An 18,880-nucleotide genomic window follows, 5' to 3' on the forward strand; every position below is an offset into this window, starting at 1 on the left:
AAGTTCAACATCGCAGAAAGTGAAAAATGGATAAAGAAGTTGTGGTATTAACTTACAAAGCAATATCACTCAGCAATGAAATCTATGTCATCAGGCCCTTAACAGCACAATGAGTGGATTCAGGTATGATGATTCTAACTGAAATAAGTCACACAGAAAAAGAAACACCATAAGATATCAGTAATACACGGAATGTAAACTTGGCTACACAGGAACTGAATTCCAAAAGAGAACAGGGTCTCAAATTTAGAAAACCAACTTATGCTTGCTTAAGTGGAAAGGTGAGTTGGGGTGCTGCATAAAACCAGAGATTGAAATGAGCACAGATAAAGTTCCTTAAGCCAAATATGGAATAGACAAGAGCTACTCCTTGCTCAACGAAATGGACTCAACACCGCATATTAAACACCTAAGAATGTACCTGACTAGTAAGTATCTTAAAACCTATGGATTGCTATGTCTCTGAAAGAGAATCAAGCATGTTTACAGGGGCATAAACGCAGCAGTGATAGGATTGGAGAGGTTCGGTGAGCAAATGAAGACCCTTTGAAGTCATATTGCATGGTACCCATTCCACGGGTTTCAACTACCCAGGTTTAAGGTATTCTTCCTTCAGCTAAAACATGCATGTGGAACCTAGAGTATGATCAACCATGTGATCGGGAGACGTGTTCAAACATGTCTCAGTTTTCGTACCCTGGTACTCGGGTGCAACATTCCAGACGCTTTACTGACACTCTCCCGACTTGGAGAGTCAGTCCCTTTAACCTCCTGTTTGGCCCAGTTTGCAATTTCTGCGGAAGATGAACAGGCATAGTGAGAACCAATGAGAGACTAGCTGGAGGTGTCTGGACGGGCAAATTTAACTCTCATTTCCCACCAGGAAGAGGAATTAACCAAAGGCTCAGCGTGCCGTGCCGGAACCAGATTAGGGCCTGAAGCCATCCTGCGGTGTTGCGGCCAGCTCACAAGAAAGTGAGTTGAAGAAAGGAGCTCAGGGGCACTGTAATTCACAAACCTGCAGAGTTATAAATGACAGCTATCGTCCAAAAATATACTGAAGTAAGGCTGCCAAGAGGACTTGAAAGCGGGGCAGAATTGCAGGAAACCGATTTCAGGAGGTAGACTGGAATTGCATTGAAAGCATAGGAAAAGAGGCAGAACGTCCACAATGATGCACTTGGCCAAAAAGGGCGTATGCGTTTTTTCCTGAATATATTCAGGAAAAAACGCATACGCCCTTTTTGGCCAACCAAGCAAGCTTGCAAAGGAAATCTGCACTACAATGAAGTCTCACTTCCCCCCGGTCAAAAGGGCCATCTGAAAAAAGTGTAAAATCCAGAAAGGCAGGACAGGCCATGGAGAACTGGGAGCCTTGTTATGCTGATGGGCGGGATGTAAATTGCCAACAGACACTCGGGAGAAGTGTATGGTGTTTCCTGAAACATCTAAAAAACAAAGCAACAGAGCCTAGGGCACTTCCACTTATGGTCCTATAGCTTAGGGAAATTAAAATCAAAAAGACACAGCCACCCCAAAGTTTGGGACGCCTCTGTTTACAAGAACCTCGTTTACCGTACAAGTTCAATATCACAGAAAGTGAAAAATGGATAAAGAACTTGTGGTACTTACCTACAATGCAGTATCACTCAGCAATGAAATCTATGTCATCAGGCCCTCAGCAGCATAATGAGTGGATTCAGGTACGATGATTCTAACTGACATAAGTCACACAGAAAAACAAACATCATAAGATATCACTAAGACACGGAATGTAAACTTGGCTACACAGGAACTGAATTCCAAGACAGAACAGGGTCTCAAATTTAGAAAACCAACTTATACTTGCTTAAGGGGAAAGGTGAGTTGGGGTGCCGCATAAAACCAGAGATTGAAATGAGCACAGATAAAGTTCCTTAAGCCAAATATGGAATAGACAAGAGCTACTCCTTGCTCAACGAAATGGACTCAACACCCCATATTAAACGCCTAAGAATGTACCTGACTAGTAAGTATCATAAAACCTATGGATTGCTATGTCTCCAAAAGAGAATCAAGCGTGTGTACAGGGGCATAAACGCAGCAGTGATAGGATTGGAGCGGTTCGGTGAGCAAATGAAGACCCTTTGAAGTCATATTGCATGGTACCCATTCCACGGGTTTCAACTACCCAGGTTTAAGGTATTCTTCCTTCAGCTAAAACATGCATGTGGATCCTAGAGTATGATCAACCATGTGATCGGGAGACGTGTTCAAACATGTCTCAGTCTTCGTACCCTGGTACTTGTGTGCAACATTCCAAACGCTTAACTGACACTCTCCCGACTTGGAGACTCAGTCCCTTTAACCTCCTGTTTGGCCCAGTTTGCAATTTCTGCGGAAGATGAACAGGCATAGCGAGAACCAATGAGAGACTAGCTGGAGGTGTCTGGACGGGCAAATTTAACTCTCATTTCCCACTAGGAAGAGGAATTAACCAAAGGCTCAGAGTGCTGTGCCGGAACCAGATTAGGGCCTGAAGCCATCCTGCGGTGTTGCGGCCAGGTCACAAGAAAGTGAGTTGAAGAAAGGAGCTCAGGGGCACTGTAATTCACAAACCTGTAGAGTTATAAATGACAGCTATCGTCCAAAAATATACTGAAGTAAGGCTGCCAAGAGGACTTGAAAGCGGGGCAGAATTGCAGGAAACCGATTTCAGGAGGTAGACTGGAATTGCATTGAAAGCATAGGAAAAGAGGCAGAACGTCCACAATGATGCACTTGGCCATAAAGGGCGTATACATTTTTTCCTGAATATATACAGGAAAAAACGCATACGCCCTTTTTGGCCAACCAAGCAAACTTGCAAAGGAAATCTGCACTACAATGAAGTCTCACTTCCCCCCGGTCAAAAGGGCCATCTGAAAAAAGTGTAAAATCCAGAAAGGCAGGACAGGCCATGGAGAACTGGGAGCCTTGTTATGCTGATGGGCGGGATGTAAATTGCCAACAGACACTCGGGAGAAGTGTATGGTGTTTCCTGAAACATCTAAAAAACAAAGCAACAGAGCCTAGGGCACTTCCACTTATGGTCCTATAGCTTAGGGAAATTAAAATCAAAAAGACACAGCCACCCCAAAGTTTGGGACGCCTCTGTTTACAAGAACCTCGTTTACCGTACAAGTTCAATATCACAGAAAGTGAAAAATGGATAAAGAACTTGTGGTACTTACCTACAATGCAGTATCACTCAGCAATGAAATCTATGTCATCAGGCACTCAGCAGCATAATCAGTGGATTCAGGTACGATGATTCTAACTGACATAAGTCACACAGAAAAAGAAACATCATAAGATATCACTAAGACACGGAATGTAAACTTGGCTACACAGGAACTGAATTCCAAGACAGAACAGGGTCTCAAATTTAGAAAACCAACTTATACTTGCTTAAGGGGAAAGGTGAGTTGGGGTGCCGCATAAAACCAGAGATTGAAATGAGCACAGATAAAGTTCCTTAAGCCAAATATGGAATAGACAAGAGCTACTCCTTGCTCAACGAAATGGACTCAACACCCCATATTAAACGCCTAAGAATGTACCTGACTAGTAAGTATCATAAAACCTATGTATTGCTATGTCTCCAAAAGAGAATCAAGCGTTTGTACAGGGGCATAAACGCAGCAGTGATAGGATTGGAGCGGTTCGGTGAGCAAATGAATACCCTTTGAAGTCATATTGCATGGTACCCATTCCATGGGTTTCAACTACCCAGGTTTAAGGTATTCTTCCTTCAGCTAAAACATGCATGTGGAGCCCAGAGTATGATCAACCATGTGAAGGGGAGACGTGTTCAAATATGTCTCAGTTTTCGTACCCTGGTACTCGGGTGCAACATTCCAGACGCTTTACTAACACTCTCCCCACTTGGAGAGTCAGCGCCTTTAACCTCCTGTTTGGCCCAGTTTGCAATTTCTGCGGAAGATGAACAGGCATAGTGAGAACCAATGAGAGACTAGCTGGAGGTGTCTGGACGGGCAAATTTAACTCTCATTTCCCACCAGGAGGAGGAATTAACCAAAGGCTCAGCGTGCCGTGCCGGAACCAGATTAGGGCCTGAAGCCATCCTGCGGTGTTGCGACCAGCTCACAGGAAAGCGAGTTGAAGAAAGGAGCTCAGGGGCACTGTAATTCACAAACCTGCAGAGTTATAAATGACAGCTATCGTCCAAAAATATACTGAAGTAAGGCTGGCAAGAGGACTTGAAAGCGGGGCAAAATTGCAGGAGACCGATTTCAGGAGGTAGACTGGAATTGCATTGAAAGCATAGGAAAAGAGGCAGAACGTCCACAATGATGCACTTGGCCCAAAAGGGTGTATGCATTTTTTCCTGAATATATTCAGGAAAAAACGCATACGCCCTTTTTGGCCAACCAAGCAAGCCTGCAAAGGAAATCTGCACTACAATGAAATCTCACTTCCCCCTGGTCAAAAGGGCCATCTGAAAAAAGTGTAAAATCCAGAAAGGCAGGACAGGCCATGGAGAACTGGGAGCCTTGTTATGCTGATGGGCGGGATGGAAATTGCCAACAGACACTCGGGAGAAGTGTATGGTGTTTCCTGAAACATCTAAAAAACAAAGCAACAGAGCCTAGGGCACTTCCACTTATGGTCCTATAGCTTAGGGAAATTAAAATCAAAAAGACACAGCCACCCCAAAGTTTGGGACGCCTCTGTTTACAAGAACCTCGTTTACAGTACAAGTTCAACATCGCAGAAAGTGAAAAATGGATAATGAAGTTGTGGTATTTACTTACAATGCAGTATCACTAAGCAATGAAATCTATGTCATCAGGTTCTTAGCAGCACAATGCGTGGATTCAGGTATGATGATTCTAACTGAAATAAGTCACACAGAAAAAGAAACATCATAAGATATCAGGAATACACGGAATGTAAACTTGGCTACACAGGAACTGAATTACAGAACAGAACAGGGTCTCAAATTTAGAAAACCAACTTATGCTTGCTTAAGGGGAAAGGAGAGTTGGGGTGTGGCATAAAACCAGAGATTGAAATGAGCACAGATAAAGTTCCTTAAGCCAAATATGGAATAAACAAGAGCTACTCCTTGCTCAACGAAATGGACTCAACACCCCATATTAAACGCCTAAGAATGTACCTGACTAGTAAGTATCTTGAAACCTATGGATTGCTATGTCTCCGAAAGAGAATCAAGCGTGTGTACAGGGGCATAAACGCAGCAGTGATAGGATTGGAGAGGTTCGGTGAGCAAATGAAGACCCTTTGAAGTCATATTGCATGGTACCCATTCCACGGGTTTCAACAACCCAGGTTTAAGGTATTCTTCCTTCAGCTAAAACATGCATGTGGAACCTAGAGTATGATCAACCATGTGATCGGGAGACGTGTTCAAATATGTCTCAGTCTTCGTACCCTGGTACTTGGGTGCAACATTCCAGACGCTTAACTGACACTCTCCCGACTTGGAGACTCAGTCCCTTTAACCTCCTGTTTGGCCCAGTTTGCAATTTCTGCGGAAGATGAACAGGCATAGCGAGAACCAATGAGAGCCTAGCTGGAGGTGTCTGGACGGGCAAATTTAACTCTCATTTCCCACTAGGAAGAGGAATTAACCAAAGGCTCAGAGTGCTGTGCCGGAACCAGATTAGGGCCTGAAGCCATCCTGCGGTGTTGCGGCCAGGTCACAAGAAAGTGAGTTGAAGAAAGGAGCTCAGGGGCACTGTAATTCACAAACCTGCAGAGTTATAAATGACAGCTATCGTCCAAAAATATACTGAAGTAAGGCTGCCAAGAGGACTTGAAAGCGGGGCAGAATTGCAGGAAACCGATTTCAGGAGGTAGACTGGAATTGCATTGAAAGCATAGGAAAAGAGGCAGAACGTCCACAATGATGCACTTGGCCAAAAAGGGCGTATGCGTTTTTTCCTGAATATATTCAGGAAAAAACGCATACGCCCTTTTTGGCCAACCAAGCAAACTTGCAAAGGAAATCTGCACTACAATGAAGTCTCACTTCCCCCCGGTCAAAAGGGCCATCTGAAAAAAGTGTAAAATCCAGAAAGGCAGGACAGGCCATGGAGAACTGGGAGCCTTGTTATGCTGATGGGCGGGATGTAAATTGCCAACAGACACTCGGGAGAAGTGTATGGTGTTTCCTGAAACATCTAAAAAACAAAGCAACAGAGCCTAGGGCACTTCCACTTATGGTCCTATGGCTTAGGGAAATTAAAATCAAAAAGACACAGCCACCCCAAAGTTTGGGACGCCTCTGTTTACAAGAACCTCGTTTACCGTACAAGTTCAATATCACAGAAAGTGAAAAATGGATAAAGAACTTGTGGTACTTACCTACAATGCAGTATCACTCAGCAATGAAATCTATGTCATCAGGCCCTCAGCAGCATAATCAGTGGATTCAGGTACGATGATTCTAACTGACATAAGTCACACAGAAAAAGAAACATCATAAGATATCACTAATACACGGAATGTAAACTTGGCTACACAGGAACTGAATTCCAAAACAGAACAGGGTCTCAAATTTAGAAAACCAACTTATACTTGCTTAAGGGGAAAGGTGATTTGGGGTGCCGCATAAAACCAGAGATTGAAATGAGCACAGATAAAGTTCCTTAAGCCAAATATGGAATAGACTAGAGCTACTCCTTGCTCAACGAAATGGACTCAACACCCCATATTAAACGCCTAAGAATGTACCTGACTAGTAAGTATCTTAAAACCTATGGATTGCTATGTCTCCAAAAGAGAATCAAGCGTGTGTACAGGGGCATAAACGCAGCAGTGATAGGATTGGAGCGGTTCGGTGAGCAAATGAATACCCTTTGAAGTCATATTGCATGGTACCCATTCCATGGGTTTCAACTACCCAGGTTTAAGGTATTCTTCCTTCAGCTAAAACATGCATGTGGAGCCCAGAGTATGATCAACCATGTGAAGGGGAGACGTGTTCAAATATGTCTCAGTTTTCGTACCCTGGTACTCGGGTGCAACATTCCAGACGCTTTACTAACACTCTCCCCACTTGGAGAGTCAGCGCCTTTAACCTCCTGTTTGGCCCAGTTTGCAATTTCTGCGGAAGATGAACAGGCATAGTGAGAACCAATGAGAGACTAGCTGGAGGTGTCTGGACGGGCAAATTTAACTCTCATTTCCCACCAGGAGGAGGAATTAACCAAAGGCTCAGCGTGCCGTGCCGGAACCAGATTAGGGCCTGAAGCCATCCTGCGGTGTTGCGACCAGCTCACAGGAAAGCGAGTTGAAGAAAGGAGCTCAGGGGCACTGTAATTCACAAACCTGCAGAGTTATAAATGACAGCTATCGTCCAAAAATATACTGAAGTAAGGCTGGCAAGAGGACTTGAAAGCGGGGCAAAATTGCAGGAGACCGATTTCAGGAGGTAGACTGGAATTGCATTGAAAGCATAGGAAAAGAGGCAGAACGTCCACAATGATGCACTTGGCCCAAAAGGGTGTATGCATTTTTTCCTGAATATATTCAGGAAAAAACGCATACGCCCTTTTTGGCCAACCAAGCAAGCCTGCAAAGGAAATCTGCACTACAATGAAATCTCACTTCCCCCTGGTCAAAAGGGCCATCTGAAAAAAGTGTAAAATCCAGAAAGGCAGGACAGGCCATGGAGAACTGGGAGCCTTGTTATGCTGATGGGCGGGATGGAAATTGCCAACAGACACTCGGGAGAAGTGTATGGTGTTTCCTGAAACATCTAAAAAACAAAGCAACAGAGCCTAGGGCACTTCCACTTATGGTCCTATAGTTTAGGGAAATTAAAATCAAAAAGACACAGCCACCCCAAAGTTTGGGACGCCTCTGTTTACAAGAACCTCGTTTACAGTACAAGTTCAACATCGCAGAAAGTGAAAAATGGATAATGAAGTTGTGGTATTTACTTACAATGCAGTATCACTAAGCAATGAAATCTATGTCATCAGGTTCTTAGCAGCACAATGCGTGGATTCAGGTATGATGATTCTAACTGAAATAAGTCACACAGAAAAAGAAACATCATAAGATATCAGGAATACACGGAATGTAAACTTGGCTACACAGGAACTGAATTACAGAACAGAACAGGGTCTCAAATTTAGAAAACCAACTTATGCTTGCTTAAGGGGAAAGGAGAGTTGGGGTGTGGCATAAAACCAGAGATTGAAATGAGCACAGATAAAGTTCCTTAAGCCAAATATGGAATAAACAAGAGCTACTCCTTGCTCAACGAAATGGACTCAACACCCCATATTAAACGCCTAAGAATGTACCTGACTAGTAAGTATCTTGAAACCTATGGATTGCTATGTCTCCGAAAGAGAATCAAGCGTGTGTACAGGGGCATAAACGCAGCAGTGATAGGATTGGAGAGGTTCGGTGAGCAAATGAAGACCCTTTGAAGTCATATTGCATGGTACCCATTCCACGGGTTTCAACAACCCAGGTTTAAGGTATTCTTCCTTCAGCTAAAACATGCATGTGGAACCTAGAGTATGATCAACCATGTGATCGGGAGACGTGTTCAAATATGTCTCAGTCTTCGTACCCTGGTACTTGGGTGCAACATTCCAGACGCTTAACTGACACTCTCCCGACTTGGAGACTCAGTCCCTTTAACCTCCTGTTTGGCCCAGTTTGCAATTTCTGCGGAAGATGAACAGGCATAGCGAGAACCAATGAGAGCCTAGCTGGAGGTGTCTGGACGGGCAAATTTAACTCTCATTTCCCACTAGGAAGAGGAATTAACCAAAGGCTCAGAGTGCTGTGCCGGAACCAGATTAGGGCCTGAAGCCATCCTGCGGTGTTGCGGCCAGGTCACAAGAAAGTGAGTTGAAGAAAGGAGCTCAGGGGCACTGTAATTCACAAACCTGCAGAGTTATAAATGACAGCTATCGTCCAAAAATATACTGAAGTAAGGCTGCCAAGAGGACTTGAAAGCGGGGCAGAATTGCAGGAAACCGATTTCAGGAGGTAGACTGGAATTGCATTGAAAGCATAGGAAAAGAGGCAGAACGTCCACAATGATGCACTTGGCCAAAAAGGGCGTATGCGTTTTTTCCTGAATATATTCAGGAAAAAACGCATACGCCCTTTTTGGCCAACCAAGCAAACTTGCAAAGGAAATCTGCACTACAATGAAGTCTCACTTCCCCCCGGTCAAAAGGGCCATCTGAAAAAAGTGTAAAATCCAGAAAGGCAGGACAGGCCATGGAGAACTGGGAGCCTTGTTATGCTGATGGGCGGGATGTAAATTGCCAACAGACACTCGGGAGAAGTGTATGGTGTTTCCTGAAACATCTAAAAAACAAAGCAACAGAGCCTAGGGCACTTCCACTTATGGTCCTATGGCTTAGGGAAATTAAAATCAAAAAGACACAGCCACCCCAAAGTTTGGGACGCCTCTGTTTACAAGAACCTCGTTTACCGTACAAGTTCAATATCACAGAAAGTGAAAAATGGATAAAGAACTTGTGGTACTTACCTACAATGCAGTATCACTCAGCAATGAAATCTATGTCATCAGGCCCTCAGCAGCATAATCAGTGGATTCAGGTACGATGATTCTAACTGACATAAGTCACACAGAAAAAGAAACATCATAAGATATCACTAATACACGGAATGTAAACTTGGCTACACAGGAACTGAATTCCAAAACAGAACAGGGTCTCAAATTTAGAAAACCAACTTATACTTGCTTAAGGGGAAAGGTGATTTGGGGTGCCGCATAAAACCAGAGATTGAAATGAGCACAGATAAAGTTCCTTAAGCCAAATATGGAATAGACTAGAGCTACTCCTTGCTCAACGAAATGGACTCAACACCCCATATTAAACGCCTAAGAATGTACCTGACTAGTAAGTATCTTAAAACCTATGGATTGCTATGTCTCCAAAAGAGAATCAAGCGTGTGTACAGGGGCATAAACGCAGCAGTGATAGGATTGGAGAGGTTCGGTGAGCAAATGAAGACCCTTTGAAGTCATATTGCATGGTACCCATTCCACGGGTCTCAAATCTCCAGGTTTAAGGTATTCTTCCTTCAGCTAAAACATGCATGTGGAGCCCAGAGTATGATCAACCATGTGAAGGGGAGACGTGTTCAAACATGTCTCAGTTTTCGTACCCTGGTACTCGGGTGCAACATTCCAGATGCTTTACTAACACTCTCCCGACTTGGAGAGTCAGTCCCTTTAACCTCCTGTTTGGCCCAGTTTGCAATTTCTGCGGAAGATGAACAGGCATAGTGAGAACCAATGAGAGACTAGCTGGAGGTGTCTGGACGGGCAAATTTAACTCTCATTTCCCACCAGGAGGAGGAATTAACCAAAGGCTCAGCGTGCCGTGCCGGAACAAGATTAGGGCCTGAAGCCATCCTGCGGTGTTGCGACCAGCTCACAGGAAAGCGAGTTGAAGAAAGGAGCTCAGGGGCACTGTAATTCACAAACCTGCAGAGTTATAAATGACAGCTATCGTCCAAAAATATACTGAAGTAAGGCTGCCAAGAGGACTTGAAAGCGGGGCAAAATTGCAGGAGACCGATTTCAGGAGGTAGACTGGAATTGCATTGAAAGCATAGGAAAAGAGGCAGAACGTCCACAATGATGCACTTGGCCCAAAAGGGTGTATGCATTTTTTCCTGAATATATTCAGGAAAAAACGCATACACCCTTTTTGGCCAACCAAGCAAACTTGCAAAGGAAATCTGCACTACAATGAAGTCTCACTTCCCCCCGGTCAAAAGGGCCATCTGAAAAAAGTGTAAAATCCAGAAAGGCAGGACAGGCCATGGAGAACTGGGAGCCTTGTTATGCTGATGGGCGGGATGTAAATTGCCAACAGACACTCGGGAGAAGTGTATGGTGTTTCCTGAAACATCTAAAAAACAAAGCAACAGAGCCTAGGGCACTTCCACTTATGGTCCTATAGCTTAGGGAAATTAAAATCAAAAAGACACAGCCACCCCAAAGTTTGGGACGCCTCTGTTTACAAGAACCTCGTTTACCGTACAAGTTCAATATCACAGAAAGTGAAAAATGGATACAGAACTTGTGGTACTTACGTACAATGCAGTATCACTCAGCAATGAAATCTATGTCATCAGTCCCGTAGCAGCATAATGAGTGGATTCAGGTACGATGATTCTAACTGAAATAAGTCACACAGAAAAGGAAACATCATAAGATATCACTAATACACGGAATGTAAACTTGGCTACACAGGAACTGAATTCCAAAACAGAACAGGGTCTCAAATTTAGAAAAGCAACTTATGCTTGCTTAAGGGGAAAGGTGAATTGGGGTGCTGCATAAAGCCAGAGACTGAAATGAGCACAGATAAAGTTCCTTAAGCCAAATATGGAATAGACAAGAGCTACTCCTTGCTCAACGAAATGGACTCAACACCCCATATTAAACGCCTAACTATGTACCTGACTAGTAAGTATCTTAAAACCTATGGATTGCTATGTCTCCAAAAGAGAATCAAACGTGTGTACAGGGGCATAAACGCAGCAGTGATAGGATTGGAGAGGTTCGTTGAGCAAATGAAGACCCTTTGAAGTCATATTGCATGGTACCCATTACATGGGTCTCAACTCTCCAGGTTTAAGGTATTCTTCCTTCAGCTAAAACATGCATGTGGAACACAGAGTATGATCAACCGTGTGAACGGGAGACGTGTTCAAATATGTCTCAGTTTTCGTACCCTGGTACTCGGGTGCAACATTCCAGACGCTTTACTAACACTCTCCCCACTTGGAGAGTCAGCACCTTTAACCTCCTGTTTGGCCCAGTTTGCAAATTCTGCGGAAGATGAACAGGAATAGGGAGAACCAATGAGAGACTAGCTGGAGGTGTCTGGACGGGCAAATTTAACTCTCATTTCCCACCAGGAAGAGGAAATAACCAAAGGCTCAGCGTGCCGTGCCGGAACCAGATTAGGGCCTGAAGCCATCCTGCGGTGTTGCGGCCAGCTCAAAAGAAAGCGAGTTGAAGAAAGGAGCTCAGGGGCACTGTAATTCACAATCCTGCAGAGTTATAAATGACAGCTATCGTCCAAAAATATACTGAAGTAAGGCTGCCAAGAGGACTTGAAAGCGGGGCAGAATTGCAGGAAACCGATTTCAGGAGGTAGACAGGAATTGCATTGAAAGCATAGGAAAAGAGGCAGAACGTCCACAATGATGCACTTGGCCAAAAAGGGCGTATGCGTTTTCTCCTGAATATATTCAGGAAAAAACGCATACGCCCTTTTTGGCCAACCAAGCAAACTTGCAAAGGAAATCTGCACTACAATGAAGTCTCACTTCCCCCTGGTCAAAAGGGCCATCTGAAAAACGTGTAAAATCCAGAAAGGCAGGACAGGCCATGGAGAACTGGGAGCCTTGTTATGCTGATGGGCGGGATGTAAATTGCCAACAGACACTCGGGAGAAGTGTATGGTGTTTCCTGAAACATCTAAAAAACAAAGCAACAGAGCCTAGGGCACTTCCACTTATGGTCCTATGGCTTAGGGAAATTAAAATCAAAAAGACACAGCCACCCCAAAGTTTGGGACGCCTCTGTTTACAAGAACCTCGTTTACAGTACAAGTTCAACATCGCAGAAAGTGAAAAATGGATAATGAAGTTGTGGTATTTACTTACAAAGCAATATCACTCAGCAATGAAATCTATGTCATCAGGCCCTTAGCAGCACAATGAGTGGATTCAGGTATGATGATTCTAACTGAAATAAGTCACACAGAAAAAGAAACATCATAAGATATCAGTAATACACGGAATGTAAACTTGGCTACACAGGAACTGAATTCCAAAACAGAACAGGGTCTCAAATTTAGAAAACCAACTTATGCTTGCTTAAGGGGAAAGGTGAGTTGGGGTGCTGCATAAAACCAGAGATTGAAATGAGCACAGAAAAAGTTCCTTAAGCCAAATATGGAATAGACAAGAGCTACTCCTTGCTCAACGAAATGGACTCAACACCGCATATTAAATGCCTAAGAATGTACCTGACTAGTAAGTATCTTAAAACCTATGGATTGCTATGTCTCCGAAAGAGAATCAAGCATGTGTACAGGGGCATAAACGCAGCAGTGATAGGATTGGAGAGGTTCGGTGAGCAAATGAAGACCCTTTGAAGTCATATTGCATGGTACCCATTCCACGGGTTTCAACTACCCAGGTTTAAGGTATTCTTCCTTCAGCTAAAACATGCATGTGGAACCTAGAGTATGATCAACCATGTGATCGGGAGACGTGTTCAAATATGTCTCAGTTTTCGTACCCTGGTACTTGGGTGCAACATTCCAGACGCTTTACTGACACTCTCCCGACTTGGAGAGTCAGTCCCTTTAAACTCCTGTTTGGCCCAGTTTGCAATTTCTGCGGAAGATGAACAGGCATAGCGAGAAACAATGAGAGACTAGCTGGAGGTGTCTGGACGGGCAAATTTAACTCTCATTTCCCACTAGGAAGAGGAATTAACCAAAGGCTCAGAGTGCTGTGCCGGAACCAGATTAGGGCCTGAAGCCATCCTGCGGTGTTGCGGCCAGCTCACAAGAAAGTGAGTTGAAGAAAGGAGCTCAGGGGCACTGTAATTCACAAACCTGCAGAGTTATAAATGACAGCTATCGTCCAAAAATATACTGAAGTAAGGCTGCCAAGAGGACTTGAAAGCGGGGCAGAATTGCAGGAAACCGATTTCAGGAGGTAGACTGGAATTGCATTGAAAGCATAGGAAAAGAGGCAGAACGTCCACAATGATGCACTTGGCCAAAAAGCGCGTATGTGTTTTTTCCTGAATATATTCAGGAAAAAACGCATACGCCCTTTTTGGCCAACCAAGCAAACTTGCAAAGGAAATCTGCACTACAATGAAGTCTCACTTGCCCCCGGTCAAAAGGGCCATCTGAAAAAAGTGTAAAATCCAGAAAGGCAGGACAGGCCATGGAGAACTGGGAGCCTTGTTATGCTGATGGGCGGGATGTAAATTGCCAACAGACACTCGGGAGAAGTGTATGGTGTTTCCTGAAACATCTAAAAAACAAAGCAATAGAGCCTAGGGCACTTCCACTTATGGTCCTATAGCTTAGGGAAATTAAAATCAAAAAGACACAGCCACCCCAAAGTTTGGGACGCCTCTGTTTACAAGAACCTCGTTTACCGTACAAGTTCAATATCACAGAAAGTGAAAAATGGATAAAGAACTTGTGGTACTTACCTACAATGCAGTATCACTCACCAATGAAATCTATGTCATCAGGCCCGTAGAAGCATAATGAGTGGATTCAGGTACGATGATTCTAACTGAAATAAGTCACACAGAAAAAGAAACATCATAAGATATCACTAATACACGGAATGTAAACTTGGCTACACAGGAACTGAATTCCAAAACAGAACAGGGTCTCAAATTTAGAAAACCAACTTCTGCTTGCTTAAGGGGAAAGGTGAGTTGGGGTGCCGCATAAAACCAGAGATTGAAGTGAGCACAGATAAAGTTCCTTAAGCCAAATATGGAATAGACAAGAGCTACTCCTTGCTCAACGAAATGGACTCAACACCCCATATTAAACGCCTAACAATGTACCTGACTAGTAAGTATCTTAAAACCTATGGATTGCTATGTCTCCAAAAGAGAATCAAGCGTGTGTACAGGGGCATAAACGCAGCAGTGATAGGATTGGAGAGGTTCGCTGAGCAAATGAAGACCCTTTGAAGTCATATTGCATGGTACCCATTCCACGGGTCTCAACTCTCCAGGTTTAAGGTATTCTTCCTTCAGCTAAAACATGCATGTGGAACCCAGAGTATGATCAACCATGTGAAGGGGAGACGTGTTCAAATATGTCTCAGTTTTCCTCCCCTGGTACTCGGGTGCAACATTCCAGACGCTTTACTAACACTCTCCCCACTTGGAGAGTCAGCGCCTTTAACCTCCTGTTTGGCCCAGTTTGCAATTTCTGCGGAAGATGAACAGGAATAGGGAGAACCAATGAGAGACTAGCTGGAGGTGTCTGGACGGGCAAATTTAACTCTCATTTCCCACCAGGAAGAGGAAATAACCAAAGGCTCAGCGTGCCGTGCCGGAACCAGATTAGGGCCTGAAGCCATCCTGCGGTGTTGCGGCCAGCTCAAAAGAAAGCGAGTTGAAGAAAGGAGCTCAGGGGCACTGTAATTCACAATCCTGCAGAGTTATAAATGACAGCTATCGTCCAAAAATATACTGAAGTAAGGCTGCCAAGAGGACTTGAAAGCGGGGCAGAATTGCAGGAAACCGATTTCAGGAGGTAGACTGGAATTGCATTGAAAGCATAGGAAAAGAGGCAGAACGTCCACAATGATGCACTTGGCCAAAAAGGGTGTATGCATTTTTTCCTGAATATATTCAGGAAAAAACGCATACGCACTTTTTGGCCAACCAAGCAAGCTTGCAAAGGAAATCTGCACTACAATGAAGTCTCACTTCCCCCCGGTCAAAAGGGCCATCTGAAAAAAGTGTAAAATCCAGAAAGGCAGGACAGGCCATGGAGAACTGGGAGCCTTGTTATGCTGATGGGCGGGATGTAAATTGCCAACAGACACTCGGGAGAAGTGTATGGTGTTTCCTGAAACATCTAAAAAACAAAGCAACAGAGCCTAGGGCACTTCCACTTATGGTCCTATAGCTTAGGGAAATTAAAATCAAAAAGACACAGCCACCCCAAAGTTTGGGACGCCTCTGTTTACAAGAACCTCGTTTACAGTACAAGTTCAACATCGCAGAAAGTGAAAAATGGATAATGAAGTTGTGGTATTTACTTACAAAGCAATATCACTCAGCAATGAAATCTATGTCATCAGGCCCTTAGCAGCACAATGAGTGGATTCAGGTATGATGATTCTAACTGAAATAAGTCACACAGAAAAAGAAACATCATAAGATATCAGTAATACACGGAATGTAAACTTGGCTACACAGGAACTGAATTACAGAACAGAACAGGGTCTCAAATTTAGAAAACCAACTTATGCTTGCTTAAGGGGAAAGGAGAGTTGGGCTGCGGCATAAAACCAGAGATTGAAATGAGCACAGATAAAGTTCCTTAAGCCAAATATGGAATAGACAAGAGCTACTCCTTGCTCAACGAAATGGACTCAACACCGCATATTAAACGCCTAAGAATGTACCTGACTAGTAAGTATCTTAAAACCTATGGATTGCTATGTCTCCGAAAGAGAATCAAGCAAGTGTACAGGGGCATAAACGCAGCAGGGATAGGATTGGAGAGGTTCGGTGAGCAAATGAAGACCCTTTGAAGTCATATTGCATGGTACCCATTCCACGGGTTTCAACTACCCAGGTTTAAGGTATTCTTCCTTCAGCTAAAACACGCATGTGGAACCTAGAGTATGATCAACCATGTGATCGGGAGACGTGTTCAAACATGTCTCAGTTTTCGTACCCTGGTACTCGGGTGCAACATTCCAGACGCTTTACTAACACTCTCCCCACTTGGAGAGTCAGCGCCTTTAACTTCCTGTTTGGCCCAGTTTGCAATTTCTGCGGAAGATGAACAGGCATAGTGAGAACCAATGAGAGACTAGCTGGACGTGTCTGGACGGGCAAATTTAACTCTCATTTCCCACCAGGAAGAGGAAATAACCAAAGGCTCAGCGTGCCGTGCCGGAACCAGATTAGGGCCTGAAGCCATCCTGCAGTGTTGCGGCCAGCTCAAAAGAAAGCGAGTTGAAGAAAGGAGCTCAGGGGTACTGTAATTCACAATCCTGCAGAGTTATAAATGACAGCTATCGTCCAAAAATATACTGAAGTAAGGCTGCCAAGAGGACTTGAAAGCGGGGCAGAATTGCAGGAAACCGATTTCAGGAGGTAGACTGGAATTGCATTGAAAGCATAGGAAAAGAGGCAGAACGTCCACAATGATGCACTTGGCCAAAAAGGGCGTATGCGTTTTTTCCTGAATATATTCAGGAAAAAACGCATATGCCCTTTTTGGCCAACCAAGCAAACTTGCAAAGGAAATCTGCACTACAATGAAGTCTCACTTCCCCCCGGTCAAAAGGGCCATCTGAAAAAAGTGTAAAATCCAGAAAGGCAGGACAGGCCATGGAGAACTGGGAGCCTTGTTATGCTGATGGGCGGGATGTAAATTGCCAACAGACACTCGGGAGAAGTGTATGGTGTTTCCTGAAACATCTAAAAAACAAAGCAACAGAGCCTAGGGCACTTCCACTTATGGTCCTATAGCTTAGGGAAATTAAAATCAAAAAGACACAGCCACCCCAAAGTTTGGGACGCCTCTGTTTACAAGAACCTCGTTTACCGTACAAGTTCAATATCACAGAAAGTGAAAAATGGATAAAGAACTTGTGGTACTTACCTACAATGCAGTATCACTCAGCAATGAAATCTATGTCATCAGGCCCTCAGCAGCATAATGAGTGGATTCAGGTACGATGATTCTAACTGACATAAGTCACATAGAAAAAGAAACATCATAAGATATCACTAATACACGGAATGTAAACTTGGCTACACAGGAACTGAATTCCAAAACAGAACAGGGTCTCAAATTTAGAAAACCAACTTATGCTTGCTTAAGGGGAAAGGTGAGTTGGGGTGCCGCATAAAACCAGAGATTGAAATGAGCACAGATAAAGTTCCTTAAGCCAAATATGGAATAGACAAGAGCTACTCCTTGCTCAACGAAATGGACTCAACACCCCATATTAAACGCCTAACAATGTACCTGACTAGTAAGTATCTTAAAACCTATGGATTGCTATGTCTCCAAAAGAGAATCAAGCGTGTGTACAGGGGCATAAACGCAGCAGTGATAGGATTGGAGAGGTTCGGTGAGCAAATGAAGACCCTTTGAAGTCATATTGCATGGTACCCATTCCACGGGTCTCAACTCTCCAGGTTTAAGGTATTCTTCCTTCAGCTAAAACATGCATGTGGAACCTAGAGTATGATCAACCATGTGATCGGGAGACGTGTTCAAACATGTCTCAGTTTTCGTACGCTGGTACTCGGGTGCAACATTCCAGACGCTTTACTGACACTCTCCCGACTTGGAGAGTCAGTCCCTTTAACCTCCTGTTTGGCCCAGTTTGCAATTTCTGCGGAAGATGAACAGGCATAGTGAGAACCAATGAGAGACTAGCTGGAGGTGTCTGGACGGGCAAATTTAACTCTCATTTCCCACCAGGAAGCGGAATTAACCAAAGGCTCAGCGTGCCGTGCCGGAACCAGATTAGGGCCTGAAGCCATCCTGCGGTGTTGCGGCTAGGTCACAAGAAAGTGAGTTGAAGAAAGGAGCTCAGGGGCACTGTAATTCACAAACCTGCAGAGTTATAAATGACAGCTATCGTCCAAAAATATACTGAAGTAAGGCTGCCAAGAGGACTTGAAAGCGGGGCAGAATTGCAGGAAACCGATTTCAGGAGGTAGACTGGAATTGCATTGAAAGCATAGGAAAAGAGGCAGAACGTCTACAATGATGCACTTGGCCAAAAAGGGCGTATGCGTTTTTTCCTGAATATATTCAGGAAAAAACGCATACGCCCTTTTTGGCCAACCAAGCAAACTTGCAAAGGAAATCTGCACTACAATGAAGTCTCACTTCCCCCCGGTCAAAAGGGCCATCTGAAAAAAGTGTAAAATCCAGAAAGTCAGGAGAGGCCATGGAGAAATGGGAGCCTTGTTATGCTGATGGGCGGGATGTAAATTGCCAACAGACACTCGGGAGAAGTGTATGGTGTTTCCTGAAACATCTAAAAAACAAAGCAACAGAGCCTAGGGCACTTCCACTTATGGTCCTATAGC

This window comes from Pseudorca crassidens, unplaced genomic scaffold, assembly GCF_039906515.1.
Source record: "Pseudorca crassidens isolate mPseCra1 unplaced genomic scaffold, mPseCra1.hap1 Scaffold_52, whole genome shotgun sequence".
NCBI lineage: Eukaryota > Metazoa > Chordata > Mammalia > Artiodactyla > Delphinidae > Pseudorca > Pseudorca crassidens.